Raw genomic sequence first — 15,991 nt, 5'->3', positions numbered from 1 at the left:
GGCCTGCCATGGTAAGAGGATTTGAAGTCCTGGAATTTGTCTGGGTTATAGGAAGTTCAAGAATTAGAAGAAGGTGGAATGTTCAGGACCCCCACCTACTATTCATTCTCCCTCCGCAGGACTGTCTGTAGTGATGAGAGACAGTGAGAGACTGATCAAAAGCTCTCCATGGAAGTTTCTACGAAAAGCCCTGTGGAAAAGCAACATTTAAGCTCCTCTTCTTAAGTGGAAAAGGGTTAAGATTAGAAATAAACATTCCTCCTTTAAGAATGCCAGGTATCTTCTAATTAGTACAATGATTATGTTCCATATTGAAGGCTAAACATACTTCAAAGTGAATACATTTTTGTTGCCTCCTGTATGCCACTGTAATTTTTCCTGGGCCACTAACAATTTTATTAGGGGAAGAGCCTTCTACTAAGTGATCACAAATTTTTCTGATATGCAGAATGAGACTTTTTCTTGCTTTGAATGGTTTGTTACGTTAGTCACATTATTATGTCATAAGACAGTGTCTAGTAGAAAAACTGATGATGAATTCAAACTGTGTTTATTGCTATAACATGTTAAGTAGTAAGTTTCCCAATCCTTTCTTAAAGCTGATTTGGCCTGTAAAATCTCATTATGCCCTGGGGTTAAGATGAACACTTTACTTGGTCATCTTTTTATAGCAGTAGAAATAAAAGTGATTCTGAAAGTTTTCCTGAATGTTAAACACAATGGGAAACCTTTACTTTGTTTAAGTTGGTTTTGACAGCCCCCTACATCATGCTTGCTTCTATTCATATTAAACACCCAGTGACTGAACTGGTTATGTTTGCTGAGACAGGTTGTACTACAGAGTTTGGCTGCAGGTAGGCAACATAGGAAACGTGATCAAAAACTATGGTGGATATTTAAATAAAAAAAAATTAGTACAGGAAAAGACACATTGCCATTTATCCCCCTTAAAATACTGCCCCCCACTTCAAACACATTTGTCCCATTGTTCTTGCCATTTTTTGAAGCAGTTCTGGAAGTCCTCTTTCTTGGGTGTCTTTAGTTGTGCCATCATGGCTGCCTCGATGTCCCAAATCGATTCAAAATATTTACCTTTCATGGTCATTTTGGTACTTTGGGGAAAAGCCAGAAATTGCACAATGCCAGATCTGGTGAATAAGGTGGATGAGGACACACCGTAATGTTTTTATTTGACAGACAGAAGCGATGTGTGACACAGAGTGTTATCATGATAGACGATGAAACCGTTTGTCCATTTCATGTTACTGCATTATTTGTGATCCATGATTAATTGCACACTTTAAAATACACCTTTTCTCAACTGTGCTCGCACCCGACTGACTGCACTGAACAAGTTGAAACTTGTCACACACTGTTACTAAGGTTCAACACACCACTTCCTGTATTGAAGATCCCTGCCTTTCCATTGGATGGCACTCGGCAGCAGCATTTACTATATTTTTTAATCACACCTTGTAGATCAATAGATCAGAGAATCCAGATCACACCTTGTAGATAAATAGATCAGAGAATCCAGAGCTAGACCTACACATTAGAAACCTAACAACTCAATAATAAGAAGACAACCCTATTTTTTCAAAAGGGAGAAACATGAACAGATACTTTACAAAGATATATGAGTGTCCAAGAAAAACTCACAAAAATATACTCAGCATCATTAATAATTAAGGAAATATAAATTAAAATCATGAAGAATACCAGTTCATAAGCACCAGAATGGCTAAAATTAAAGTCTGACAACACCAAATGTTGATGAGAATGTGGAACTGGAAAACTCCTACTTTGTTGTTAGAAATGTAAAAAGGTACAACCGCTACAGAAAAGCAGTGCAGTAGTATTTTTGTTTGTTTGTTTGTTTTGTTTTTGAAAGATTTTATTGGGGAAGGGGAACAGGACTTTATTGGGGAACAATGTGTACTTCCAGGACTTTTTTCCAAGTCAAGTTGTTGTCCTTTCAATCTTACTTGTGGAGGGTGCCATTCAGCTTCAAGTTGTTGTCCTTTCAGTCTTAGTTGTGGAGAGTCCAGTTGCTGTTGTTAGTTCCAGGGGGCACAGCCCACCATCCCTTGCGGGCGTTGAACCGGCAACCTTGTGGTTGAGAGGACGTGCTCCAACCAACTGAGCCAACCGGGAGCTCAGTGGCAGCTCAGCTCAAGGTGCCATGTTCAATCTTAGTTTCAGGGGGTAGAGCCCATCATCCCTTGCGGGACTCGAGGAGTTGAACCAGCAACTTTGTGGTTGAGAGCCCACTGGCCCATGTGGGAATCGAACTGGTAGCCTTCGGAATTAGATGCATAAAGTTCTAACTGCCTGAGCCACCCGGCCGGCCCCCAGTAGTGTTTTTTATAGTTAAACATTTATTTACCATACAAACCAGGGAAATGAAAATATCTATCTACAAAAAGAGCTGTATACGAATATTAATAGCTGTTTTATTCATAATTCATAATAGCCACAAACTGAAAAAAACACTAATCTTTTTCTATAGGTAAATGGATAATCAAATTGTTGTGTATTCATTCATGCCATAGACTATCACTCAGCAATAAAAGGAACAAATTTCTGATACTTGCAACAGCACAGATAAATCTAAAAAATATTATGTTGAGTGGAAAAAAAAGGCTAGACTCAGAACTGTAAATACTGTGTGACTTCATTTATATCAGGAGTGTCCAAACTTTTTTCAACGTTTTTCACCAAGGACCATATGCGGTAAAATACGCAAACAGCTGGGCCACTCACTCAAGGTGAAGTATGTATTGCCTCACCTGGTTTGTTTAAGTAAACTAAATATGTTTTTGGAATTTGCTGCGGGCCAATTAACAATGGATTGCGCGTCGCACTTGGCCCAGGGGCCGCCGTTTGGTCACCTCTGATTTATATGAAGATGTAGATCAGACGGAGCTATGTTAACATAATGGCGGAAATAAGATCGGGATTGTTGTGTAAGGTGGTGGTAAGACGGATTGACTGCAAAGGGGCAGGAAGCAAATCTATATTTTGATACAGTGGTGGTTATATGGCAGTATACATTTTCAAAAATTATTCCATCAGACACTGAAAATGTGTACTTTTTTTGTACGTAAATTATACCTCAATAAACTTAAAAACACAGTGAGGTACATAACACTGTGAATGTACTTAATAACAATTGTACACTTAAAAATGGTTAAAATGGTCAGTTTTATTTTATGCATATTTTACCACAATAAAAAATACAATGAGGTATATTTTTTCTAAAATTATGATATTTAAAATTTTTAAAATATGCAAAAATAGAAAGACTAGTTCAGTTATTTTCTGTATATCCTCTAAGCATTATCTAGATTTAATCATTATTAAAACAAATGGGGCAAAATTTTAGCTATGTTTCTGTACATACAAACACACTGGAATAAACTATTATATTTACAATTATATTTATTACTATAAATATTAAATTTATTAATATTTATTATACTCGACTAAATTAACAATAATTCATTAACATCATTTTTATCCAGTCAATTTTCCCATTCCCATTTTATCCAGTTCACATTTTCTTATCCCCAAATTTTCTCTTTTATAGTCTTTTATCCCAATTAAAATTAAATGAAGATAGATGAGGTCTGACAATTAAGTTCGCGAGCTTGTTGCAATGATGTTGCCAATCTTTTTGTGAAATCAGAGGGATTATTCATTATGAATTAGTATCAACTGGACAAACAGTTAACCAAGTTTACTATTTGGAAGTGCTGAAAAGGCAGCATGAAAAAGTTAGACGAAAACGACCTGAACTTTTCACCAACAATTCATGGCTCTTGCATCACGACAATGCACCAGCTCACACGGCACGGCCTGTGAGGGAGTTTTTAGCCAGTAAACAAATAACTGTATTGGAACACCCTCCCTACTCACCTGATCTGGCCCCCAATGACTTCTTTCTTTACCCGAAGATAGAGGAAATATTGAAAGGAAGATATTTAGATGACATTCAGGACATCAAGGGTAATACAATAACAGCTCTGATGGTCATTCCAGAAAAAGAGTCCCAAAATTGCTTTGGAGTGTGGACTAGGCACTGGTGTTGGTGCATAGCTTCCCAAAGGGAGTACTTCAAGGATGACCCTAGGAATGTTCAGCAATGAGCTATGCAGCATTTTTTCTAGGATGACTTCGCGAACTTAATTGTCTGACCTCATATATATAGTCTTAGTCAATAAAAAATATACATATATACATGCATAAATTTGATATAAAATATATATCTAGGGGTGTCTGGTTAGCTCAGTTGGTTAGAGAGTGGTGTTAATAACACCAAGGTTGCCAGTTCAATCCCCGCGTGGGCCACTGTGAGCTATCCCCTCCTTAAAAAAAAAAAAAAAAAAAAAGTAAAAACAAATATATACTTATATAATCTTAGTCAATTCGGGCTGCTATAATAACAGAAATTTGTTTTTCATAGTCCTGAGGCTAAAAGCCTGAGATCAGGTGTCAGTATGATTAGGTTCTGCTGAGGACTCTTTCCCCATTGCAGACTCCTGATTTCTCATTGTGTCTTCACATGGCAGAAAGAGAGTGAGCCGCCTTTCTGGCCTCTTCTTATAAGGACACTAGTCTTATTCATGAGGGCTCCAGCATCATTCATGACCTAATTACCTCTCAAAGCTCCAACTCCAGTATCATCACGTTGAGGATTGAATTTCAACACATGAATTTTGGGAGCAGGACAAAAAATTCATATATATATATATATATATATATAACATATAAATTATATATCCGTATATATTATATATATTTTATATATATGTATATACTTCATTTAAATATATACATAAGTATATTAATTTGCTAGGGCTGTCATAACCAAGTACCACAGAGTGAGTGCCTTAAACAACAGAAATTTATTTCTCATAGTTCTGGGGGCTAGAGGTCTGAGATCAAGCTGTCACAGGGTTGGCTTATTCTGAGGCCACTCTGCTTGGTTTGCAGATGACCGTCTTCTCCCAGTGTCTTCACCCAGTCTTTCCTCTGTGTCTATGCCCTAATCTCCCCCCCTTTTTAAGGACACCAGTCATACTGGATTAGGGCCCACGCTAATGACCATATTTAACCTAATTGCCTCTTAAAGAATCTATCTCCAAATGCAGTCACATTCTGAGATACTGGTGTTTAAGACTTCAGCATATGAATTTGGCAGGGGAAGTGACACAATTCAGTCCATAACAATAAGGTACACATATACTAATTTGTATGCCTCCAAGAGGCTACACAACCAATCGTGACCATGTTTGCTTCTATGGGGAGGAAACAGGTAAGGGGAAGGACACACTTTCCATCCTTTTGTACCTTTCAAAGTATGCTATGCAGATAACATCTATTTAAAATTTTAATTAGGTAAAAATCAGGGGAAAAAATTGGAGTCTCCCAATCTTTCCTTTCTGTCTGCCTTTAAAAAGGTTTTTTATTTGTTGAAGATGAATGGTTTATGCATAAAATAAGCCTGAAAGGTCTGGATCTGTGTCCTTTTGAGTTTTTCTAAGCTAAGGAAGAATTTGCTTTGTGCAATCCCCATCAACAACCTGCTGAGATGTGTCCCACATAATCTACGTAATCTATCTTTGAACAGATTCCTGTATGTCCACCATATAGAAGCGTGGTAGAAATTCCTCTTATGAATCCCCCATCACAGCTAGTATAACTCCGTTAAAGTCAGATCCTGTGCAAAACCCTGCAAAGGCTCTTGTTTTGCTCAGAGCAAAAGCAATGTCTAGCTACAAAGCCACAAAGCCGGTATGAACTGCCCCTCATTCAACAGGTCGCCTCTGTGCTCCCTGCCCCTTGCTCACTGGTCCAGCCTTCCTGGCCCCTGCTGTTCCTGGAGAGACTCCATCAGAAGGCTTCCGCCTGAGGGCTCTGCTGTAGCTATGGGACTGCTGTCCCCTAGATGTCCAGGGATCTTCACCTTTAAGATCTTGCTCCATGTCACTTCCTCAAGGACACCTACTTTCCTTGGCCATTGTATTTACGTTTGCAGCTTGCTTCCTTTCCTCTAACCCAGTCACTCTCAGCCTTGTTGTCACTTAATGCTCTCCTTTTTTGTTATTTTTTTTTCCTGCAGCACTCATTATCTCCTAATATACTGTATGTTTTGATTATCTGGCTCCTCCACTAGAATGCAAGCTCCAGGAGAGCAAGAATCTTTGCTTGTCTTGTTCACATCATGCCTGGCACACAGTAGGAACTCAATAAATATCTTGAATGAATGAACAAATGAATGATGGATACCAGTGTGCCTTTCTCTGTGCCTGAGCAAAGAACCTCTATGTCCCAGGCTTCATGCCCTTTTTCTCCTGCCCTCCTCCTTTATTTATTATGATGAACAAGTACAAGAATAACCTCACCTCAAGTGTCAGGCGTCCTGCTAGGGCCTTGACCTGTTGTCTCTTCAATCCTTACAACACCTTGTGATTTAGCTGTTAAAAATATGCTAATTTTACCAATAAGGCCTATGAATGATAAGTAGCTAGCTCGGGGGTACCAATTAAACAAGAGCCCCTGGGCTTTACACAGACTTTCTGTCATAAATTGAGACTTTTCTGGAAGTGCCTCTGTCTTTCCCTCATCTTCTCTTTCAGTCATTAACTACTGATCATCACTTTCCTAAAAATGAAGTCTACTTTCCCCTTTAACAGGAATTCAATGAATGAGGATGGGGTGGTTAATTGAGAGCTGTGCTCATCTCAGATAATGCTCATGATGGAATCAGATTTGTGCAGAAGTTTCATTCAACAAACATTTACAGAGCTCCTGCTGGGCCCTTAGTAACATGCTGGTCTCTGGATTCTTAAGATGACCCTCAGGGAGACTTATAGATGAGCATAAAAGTTACTCCTCAAACTCCACCTCTAGTTTAATTCAAGTTTTCCTGGGCAAAGGCAAACCTGGTCAGTGTTAACCCCAAATTTGGGTGAGTAAGGGGATGTCCAAGGCTCAAGCAGCCCCCATCTTCTCCAATGTTAGTTTGAGATTATTTCAGATGGGGGTGGGAATCAGATCCAGATCCAGACACAGATCCAGACAGCGGAAAATCCCTAAAATGTCTCTACCTGGAAGGCTGTTACATAATTTCTTCAGAAGTAAATTCACCTTCTTAATTATGGGTGCCTGGGGCTAGAATTGTCGATAAAGAGCATTTCCCACGTCTAATGTTCTTGCTGCTCCCTTCTTTGAAGCCCTGCTGGCAAACCTGGGCTGTCAGATTCTGGAAAGGTGGGTGAGGCAGATTGTAAGGAGCAGGGTTCACCATGAAGCCCAGAAGTCAGAGTGGAAGTGTCATGCAGGGACTCTGGTCCCGCTCCCTGCATAAAAATGCAGGGCCCAAAAAAGAACACTAACGGAGCCATGGATGGGGGTTTCATACCACTATAGTCTCACTGGTGGCTGGGTTGGAGACATAAGAAGCAGGAGCCACATGATCTGCAACCTGCCATCCACTTTTCTGGCAACCAACCAACCCCCTAGCATAGCCACAGCAGTTATATTAGTGGCTAATGGCTAACTGGTAACAACTCATGGCCACCCAGCCACAGCAGATGGCCATGTAATTACAGATGATGGCCACCTAATAACGGAGCCAGCACCTTTCCACGTGAGGCGGAGAGCCTGGAAACTGCTCTCTGGGACTCTGTCCCCACAGGAAGACAGGGTGGAAGCCATGGAGATGCACTGTCTATACCCCCTCCAAGCGAGGTTTGCTGCCAAGTTGTGGGACTGGTCAGCAGGCAGCTCCAGTGGTCAGCTCTGTCAGACTCTGTCTCAGCTGTACAGTGGCCTCATGGGAGGCCACACCATTTGTGGGGCAGCCTGCATCCTGGGCTGAGTGAGGTGGGGGTACAAAACCCTGGACGGCTGTGCCTGAGCTGAGACACTGACAGCCTTTGCTCCAGATCTTCCCACCAGGTTCATGATTTGTCAGGTCTGTAATACTGTTCAACTTGTTTCTGGGCCCAATCCTGCTTCCTTCCTCTTCCTTTCATAGGTGTTGATCCCTAGTAAACATAGTGTACCCCCAAACTCCATTTCAGAGTCTACTTCTGGAAAACCCAAGCTATGACGATGGGTCAGGAAATGGGAGTAGGCCCAACTGTGGATACAGACAGAAAAGGGTCTCCATGGCCAAGAGAAGCACACAGTTGGCTCTAGGGCCCTCATTTGAGTCTGGGGTGTTCTAACGGGTGGGCAGAGCACAGCAATGGTGTGCAGCTATGTCCGTAATGGCTTGAGCCCAGGAAGGCCTATCCAGAGGCAGACCTTCATTTTTACTCTGCAAGGACTCTGTTCTCTTCCCATCACTCCCAGTGCAGAATCTGGTTATCTCTCTCCTGAGTCATTTTCTAATTTCCTGACCTTCCACCAAGCCGATTCTTCTGAAACCCTTATCTGATCATGTCATTCCTTTGATGGAAAACACTTCAAAGAGTCCACGAAATTCAAGATCAGGCCAAACTACTTATCAGTACCTTGAAAACTGGCCCGGTGTGCCTTTCTAAGCCAGCACCTCATCCCCTTCCCGATAGCTACCTAACAGTCTGAGGAGGGCTTTTCCAATTTGTTACTTCAGGCACACAGTTAAAAACAACAGGCAGTAGTATTCCTCTGCTCCCTTCTCAAGAGAGCTGCCAATTTAGGTACAGCTGCTTTCCTGGAGCTTATGAAGAAGCAGCAGAACTGGCCCTGCTGCCCTCAGCAACCCCCACAAACAATGTCTCCCATTAAGCGTGGGGAGGAAGGAGGGTAATGGAGAGATGGGGAATTGTCCAAGACAAACAGTCATCTACCCTGCTCAAGATGGTGAAGGTCAAGTGGACATGCCTTGCTGACTCCTCCCCTTGGGAAGGCTGTGCACTGTGCCAGGTCATCCAGCAGAGGGGCAGACCTCTGGGTGCAAGCAGCAGTGGAGTGAGGGAGTTGAGCCACGCTGGATTTCCTATCTGGGGTCCCTCAGAAGAGTTCTCAAATGAGCCCACAGCAGACTCAGCAATTAGACACCCGAAACGCGGAGGATAAGTGGGTCAGCCAGAGTTAGCCAGAGAAGCAGCAGTAACTGCAGGAGGGATCACACAGTGGCTGGCTAGGGAAAGGGATATCATCCCCTTTCCTCCTCCTTCCTGGCTGCCACTCACTGGAAGTGCTGTTCCTCCTCAGAAACACAACTCCAGCCTGTATAGGTGAGTTTAAAGTTTTAAACTATCTTTTAATAAGCCAGAAAGGAGACTTTGAAAGAGTGTGGTTGTAGACAGTAATTGAAAAAGAAAGCACTATTTTGTTTATGTCCCACTGAATCATATTTTAAAATTATGCCACACTCAAACTCTAATGGGACCACCTGCCTGCCTCATATGGACTCCAGAGAAGGGAGGGGACATCAGGCAGGCACCATCTCAGCTCTGTCCCTCAAACCTAGAAACTGTGGACTGTGGATGGATGGCAGAACTTTTCCCCTTCCCTTCAGTCTCCTCTTCCCTTCAGTCTCAGGGATTGCTTGAGCATTTTCTGTTTGGCAGACAGCATTTTAAATTCTTAATGCATATTAATTCATGCTGGGTTTAAGGTATATACTATTGCTCTCCATATTTTTAGAAGAGGAAATTAAGGCACAGAGAACTTAAGTAGCTTTTCAAATCCCTTGTCTAGTGTCTTAGTTCCTGCTACTGTAACAAAATATCATAGACTGGGTGGCTTAAATAACACATATTTATTTCTCAGAGTTCTGGAGGGTGGGAAGTCCAACATTAGGGAGTTGGCAGATTCGGTGTCTAGTGAGGACCTGCTTTCTGGTTTATAGGTGGCTGTCTTCTCCTTGTATCTTTACATGGTGGAAGAAGGGAGAGAGAGGGTGAGGGGCAAGTTTTCTTGTCTGTTCTTAAAAGGACACCAGTCCCGTCATAAGGCCTCCACCTTCATTAATGATCTAATTATCTCCCCAAAGCCCCACTTCCAAATACTATAGCATGGGGATTAGAGGGAATTAGAGTTTCAACAAATGAATATTGGGAGGACACAAATATTTACCAAATGGCAACTGCAAGACTTGATCAGATAGTTTGGTTCCAAAGCCCTTATGGTCTTGCCTTCTCTACCTCACTGTCTCCTGAGCACTGGAAAAGCCTATCCTTTGGCCTCATTGGAGGGCCTTGTTCTATTGTGTATACCTCACTTTTCCAAATTTTGAATTTCTGCTTCTCCTCTGGCCTTCTTCCCACCCATCTCATAAATTGACCATTGTAACTTCTGCTGGACCTCAGGCTGGTTACATTAGAGCGGCCCATGCCTGCTGCCTCTATGACTTCTCCTCTATCTCTAGACTACTTTCATCTGGTCAGCAGTGACTCAGTTCATATCTTTATATTTGTTGCTGTTGCTCCTGCCACTCTTGAAAATTCTGCCTTGCTTTTTTCTGTGACAACCCTCCGTGAGAGGTTTCTCTTCCCCCTGGATACTCTTTTTGTGACTCATAGATTGGTTTCTAGCTGGCTCTCTCACAATGCCTCAATGTTGGTGTAACTCTGAACTCCATCCTGAGCTCTCTTCTCAGGGCAATTCTCTTCTTTCAAATACTCTTCTTTCCTGGGCCTTCAATTGCGACTGCTATGCACACTGTGTATTCAGACAGCTACCCTCTACACCCATAGCCCTTTGCCAAATGGTCTGCTGCACCCGAGCATACCTCAGGCAACCTAAACTCAACATTCCCAAGAGATCACCTGTCCTTTAAAGCCTGTTCTTGACATAATCCCTATCAGGAGAATAGTTCCTGGGACTGAACCAAGTCTGTTCTCTCTCTCAGCCCTTACTAACCATTTTCCAAATACTGTTGTTTCTACTTTTAGTGAAACTTTTGGGTCTCTGGATCCTTTTACACTTAAAAATCATTGAAGATCCTCAAAAGCCTCTATGTATATGAGCTATAATTAGAGAGATTTACTGTATTAGAAATTAAAACAGAAAGTTTGAAATATTTATTTAAAATAATAGTAGACCCATCACATATTATCATGAATAAAATATTTTAATGAAAATATCCCCATTTTCCAAAACAAAAGAAAAGAGAGAAGAATTTCATTGTTTTAAATTTTTGCAAATCTCTTTAATGTCTGGTGTAATAGAAGATGGCTGGATAATCCTATCTGCTTCTGCATTCAGTCTGTTCCAGTATATTATTTTGGTTGAAGTATTTGGAGAAAATCCAGCTTCACATTGATAAGTAGTTGGAAAAGGGAGGGGTGTTTTAACAGCCTTTCCAGATCATTGTAGATTGTTTTCTTTGATACTACTCCAAAGCACGAGTACAATAGATTCTTAAAGGTTGACTGCAATGTGGATTCTGAAACCTTATAACGAACGTTTTGTACTCTTTTATATTAAAGTCTATTGGTCTATTTTACACTTTGAATGGATCTTTTATCCATGCATTATTTTGTGACATTATACATGGAGCTTTTGGAAATATTGTCTCACTGAGTTATGCACATCTTTCACATGTGGATGCATTTCCCTCCATAATATCAAATAATCATGTTTGCTGTTATCACCACTGTAATAGGGCTCCTGTAACAAAGCACTGAAAACAGCATGGCTTAAAATAACAGAAATTTACTCTCTCACATTTTTGGAGGCTAGATATCCAGAATGAAGGTGTTGGCAGGTTTGGTTCCTTCTTGAAGCCCTGAGGGAGCGTCTGTTTCATGCCTGTCTCTCAGCTTTCGGTGGTTGCCAGGAATCCTTGACATTTCTTGGTTTGTAGCTGCATGGCTTTAATCTCTACCTCCATCTTCACATGGCCTCTTCTCATGTGTGTGTCTGTGTTTATTTATCCAGACCTCTTTTTACATAAGGACAACAAATCACCGGATTTAGGGTCCATCCAAATTCAGTATGACCTCCTCTTAACTTGGTCACATCTGCAAAGGCCCTATTTCAAAATAAGGTCACATTCATTGGTACCAAGGGTTAGGACTTCACTTCATCATGTTCTTTGGGGGGACACAATTGAGCTCATAGCAACCACCTCGTCAGATATATATGTAAGAACTGGGAAGTTGCCACATTCACAGTTGGGGGAAACAAATTTCCAAAATTCTAATTTTTGTCTGAACACTCAAATTTTATCATTGGCCACAAATACAATTAATAACAAAAACAAGGAGCAGTTGTTTGCCTTGAAATGGCAGGTTCACCTTGTCCATTCTTAAGAAAATGTCTCCCAAATATTCAAGCATGTCTAACCTTAGTTTATCAGTCATGTTTTTCAGACAAAAATGGTGTTCCATGAAAGAAAATACTTTTCTCTGAGACAATTGTGTTTCTCTCTGTAACTAAAATTCTCTAGGTGTCCTTTCTCTTGCATCATACAGAGTATGAAAAAGGAGTGTACTCAAAGTCAAGATTTAATGAAGTTAGTATTTTTTAATTGCTTCGTCAAGAATATTTTAAAGAGAAATTGACTTATCTTTTTCTCTGTGTGCATGGTGGTGAAGAAGGCAACACTGTTAGTGTTCGTGTCAGTGTTAGGCAACACACAATCAAGTGCTTTCTTGATTGTGCTAAGACACCAGCAGTTTTATCCATCATTGCTCTTGAATTATTAGGCCAAGAGTTAACACAGTGAAAAAGCCAAATATTGCCTTAATATTATCGTGAAAATAATTTTGATTTTGCAACTCCTCTGAAAGGGCTTTAGGGACCCCTAGTGGTCTATGGACCACATTTTGAGAACCACAGTCCTAGACAACTTTCCATCGACTCTGCCTCTGCCTTAGGGCCCACCAGTTCTTAGGAGGACTATTGCAATAACCACAACCAGTTTTCTCTCTCTAGCCAGTGCTCCACACAAGCAGCCAGTGAGCTCTCAGAAAGGCATATGTCAGTGGGACGCTCCTCTGCTTCAAACTTGCCAGTGGATTCCCACTGAATTTAAAGTCCAAAGCCATACCAGTTATTTTAATCCATAATGCTATTTCTCTTGCCTGGAATGCCCTTCTCTCCTTACCTTTTACCTGGCTAAATCTGACTCTTTAACACTTAGCTTCTGTCACCTCTTCCAGGAAGCCTTCCTTGACTACCTTTTTGGATTAGCAGGTTTTTCTCCTTTGTGTTTCCAGGCCATCATATACCATATTTGCCATGTATAATGCACATTTTGTTGCCCAAATTTGTGAGGGAAAAATAAGAATGCATATTATACATGGGTAGAATTCTGTATATATATAAATGTTGTTAACTCTTTTGTTTATGCTTATGAGTTAAAAGTGTAACTTTAGAAATCAATAATGATGTCCGTATGCAAAATAATACACTGGAACGTGATAGTTTTGTTGAATTTATGATGAATTTGCATCGAGGAAGAGTTCTTGGCCTTCTGTGATGTGTAAATATCATAAATTTGTTACTGGTGCATAAAATTTCTTGTACCTTGTATCTATTCTGGTGTTTTGTAATTATTTGTTACATGAAATTTCTTGTACCATAATATGTTAAAAAATAAATGCTAAAATTCCTTTATAATACAAAAAACAAGTACCTAAATGTAAAGAAATAAAACTTTGAATTAAAAAATTAAAATGAAAGATTTTGTTCCCTGAAAGTTTGGGCCAAAAACACGGGAATGCATTATACATGGCAAAATACAGTACTTCTTCTATCATAGCATTTCTAATAACATACTATAGTAGCAATTAATACCAATAATTACAGTTATTATAACCACAGACATTTCTTTACTACTTACTGTCTGCTGGACATGGTGTCAAGCACTTTAAATACACCATAGTTCCTAGCATATCCATCACATGAAGACTTCTACTTCTTTAACCCCAGGGTGCAGAAGGTAAGATAAATGGTTAAGTGCATGGTTCTTAAAATCTAGGAGATATGAGTTGACATCTTGGCTTCAAGCTATGTGAATTTAAACAAGTTTCTCATTTTATGTTCTCAAAAATCTTTATTTTTACCAAAGTGATAAATATTATACAGAAAAGTACAAGGAAGAAAGCAACAAATGACCCTCAGATGCCACTATTCAGAAATAAAATTACTTGTGAGCATGATTATACATTTTTCCAAGTGAATGTGTATGTTGGATTAATACAGGAATAAACAAAACCATTGTAATAGGATTATTCCATATTCTATTGTTTAAAGGTAAAAAATTCAACAAAAAACAACAATAATTAGAAACTAGTGACATGCAAGGATTGCTGAAATTCAGATGAATGTTTCTTCACCGCAAGCAATATTGAGATATTAGCAGTTCCTTCAAACCCCTGTAAAGCAGGGCCTCAGCCTGGGCCCAGCAAGCTGCGTAGAGATCCACAGAAGTACTTTGCTTGGCTGCACACAGTTTTGTTTTTTTTAAGAAATAGAAGCTGAATGCCTTGGTGGAGGCAAGTGTGCACACACTCTAATTTCAGGGATAACTGCCCACCCCTTATTGTTTCCTTCCCGCCCATTTCATGCTCACTGAGACATGAAAAAGAGTGGGGGTGAAGTACTTGAGCTTGGTAGCCAGGCTATTTGGGTTTGAATTCTGATTCCATGACTTGCTAGCTTTGGGGCTTTGGGTAGTTTAGTTAACATCTCTGTGTTTCATTTCCTCTTTGGTAAAATGGGGCTAGTAATAGACCCTACTTTATAGGGTTGTCAACAGGATTAAACAAATTAATCTGGATAAAGAGTTTAGAGCAGTAAGCATATGGTAAACACTCAGTAAACGTTTGCTATTAGTATATGCTATCTGGCTCCTGTGAGAGGTTAAGGCAAAAAAGGATTATAAAAACTATTAAGAGTTGGAGTTACTATGCTTTCAAAAACATCATATTTTAATTTTAGATACCACCAACTGATGGCCTACTAGAAAATATCAGACTAGCACTGTTGCACTTCTCACCTCCTTCTCCCCTCCTACCATTTTTGTGTTGGTCAGTATTATTTCTTTGTACAGATTATGATGGTTACAATCCATTCTGCTCCATAGCTCCATAGCTCCATATACTCTGTTACTTTGCTTTGATATTTATGTGGATTTGATGCTCACCACTGGAGTTTTTGCTCCAGCATTTCTATTTCTGGGTTTTTCATTCTGATTCAATTCTTGATCAGGTAGAGCTTATGTTTTCAAGAAGGCTCATGCATACATACTACATTTCTTGAATGCTTGCATAATTGAGAATGGCTGCCATTTGCATTTGTACTTGAATGGCATTTTGATGGGATGCAATATTTCTGAGTCACTTTTTCTTTGTACACATTGGAACTTTGTAGACATTGCTTCACTGTCCTCTGCCATAGAACACTGCAGTGGAAAATCTGATTTTTTTCACTTTCATAGGTGACTGGATTTTTCTTCCTGGATATCTAAAGACTTCTTTTTTCTTTTACTTTTATCATTCAACTTAAATTGATAAGCATATTGTCCTGGTGTAGAATCTTCCACTTTTAGAATTCAAATTATATGTATGCAGATATTTTTATATTGTCTACAGGTCCCTGAGACTGTTCATATTTTTCAATTTTTTTGTCTTTCTGTTCTTCAGGTTGGACAATTTTTATTGATCTACAAGTTCTTTGACTGTTTTTTTGTCAAGTCCATCCAGAGAATTGTTAATTTCTTATACTGTATTTTTTCAGTTCTAGAATTTCCCTTGGCTATTTTTTTTTTTTTTTTAAGGAGGGCATAGCTCACAGGGCCCATGTGGGGATCGAACTAGCAACCTTGGTGTTATTAGCACCACACTCTAACCAACTGAGCTAACCGGCCACCCCTATTGGTTATTTTTAAATATAGATTTTATCTCTCATTTGAGATTTCCTGCCCTACCTTTATTGAAAGTATATATTCCTAGAATTTATTGAGCATAATTGTGATAACTCCTTGGCAATCCCAATCTGCTAATTACAACACCTGAATCATGCTCTGGTTGGTCTCAGT

General features: G+C 39.9%; 1 protein-coding gene across 3 annotated transcripts in view; it reads left to right on the top strand.

The window, feature by feature from the left end:
- Positions 1 to 8,896: 8,896 nt before the first annotated feature.
- Positions 8,897 to 15,991, top strand: part of ST6GAL1 (ST6 beta-galactoside alpha-2,6-sialyltransferase 1) — a 132,104-nt gene continuing 125,009 nt past the window's right edge. The window contains exon 1 of one of the 3 annotated variants that reach the window (XM_081068910.1): positions 8,897 to 9,233. The gene's annotated coding sequence lies outside the window, so the exon portion shown is untranslated. The remainder of the gene's footprint in view (positions 9,234 to 15,991) is intronic. The other 2 variants (XM_081068902.1, XM_081068900.1) reach the window with 2 other exon arrangements.

This window comes from Rhinolophus hipposideros (genome assembly GCF_964194185.1).
Source record: "Rhinolophus hipposideros genome assembly, chromosome: 2".
NCBI classification, from domain to species: Eukaryota; Metazoa; Chordata; class Mammalia; order Chiroptera; family Rhinolophidae; genus Rhinolophus; species Rhinolophus hipposideros.
The sequence above is the reverse complement of the archived record's forward strand: the minus strand, read 5'-3'. Positions and strand labels throughout refer to the sequence as shown.